A 720-nucleotide genomic window follows, 5' to 3' on the forward strand; every position below is an offset into this window, starting at 1 on the left:
ACTCTGCTTCTCTCTCCACAGATGCTGCCAGACCTGCTGAGTATTTCCAACATTTCTTGTTTTTATTTCAGATTTCCAGCATCGACAGTATTTTGCTTTTATTATATATAAATGTCTTGAATATTGGAATCACAGAATTGTTATTGCCCCGAAGGAGGCCATTTGGCCCATCGTGTCTGCACTGACTCTCCAAATGAGCAATTCACCTCATGTCACTTCCCCGTCTTCTCCCCATAATCCTGCACATTCTTCCTTTTCAGATAACAGTCTAATTCCCCTTTGAATTCTTCAATTGAACCTGCCTCCATCACATTCTCAGGCAGTTCATACTTTAACCACTCGCTGCGTGAAAAAGTTTTTCCTCATGTCGCTTTTGCTTCTTTTACCAATGACTTTAAATCTGTGCCCTCTCGTTCTCGATCCTTTCACAAGTGGGAACAGTTTCTCCCTATCCACTCTGTCCACACCCATCATCATTTTGAATACCACTATGAAATCTCCTCTTCGCCTTCTTTTCTCCAAGGAAAACAGTCCTAACTTCTCCAATCTATCTTCATAACTGAAGTTCCTCATTTATTTTTATTTATTTTTTATTTAGAGATACAGCACTGAAACAGGCCATTTGGCCCACCAAGTCTGTGCTGAACAACAACCACTCATTGATCCTAACCCTGCAGTAATCCCTGCCACCACTGGGAATAATTTGGAATGACCAATTTA

Source organism: Heterodontus francisci, unplaced genomic scaffold (genome assembly GCF_036365525.1).
Source record: "Heterodontus francisci isolate sHetFra1 unplaced genomic scaffold, sHetFra1.hap1 HAP1_SCAFFOLD_51_2, whole genome shotgun sequence".
In the NCBI taxonomy this organism is placed as follows: Eukaryota; Metazoa; Chordata; class Chondrichthyes; order Heterodontiformes; family Heterodontidae; genus Heterodontus; species Heterodontus francisci.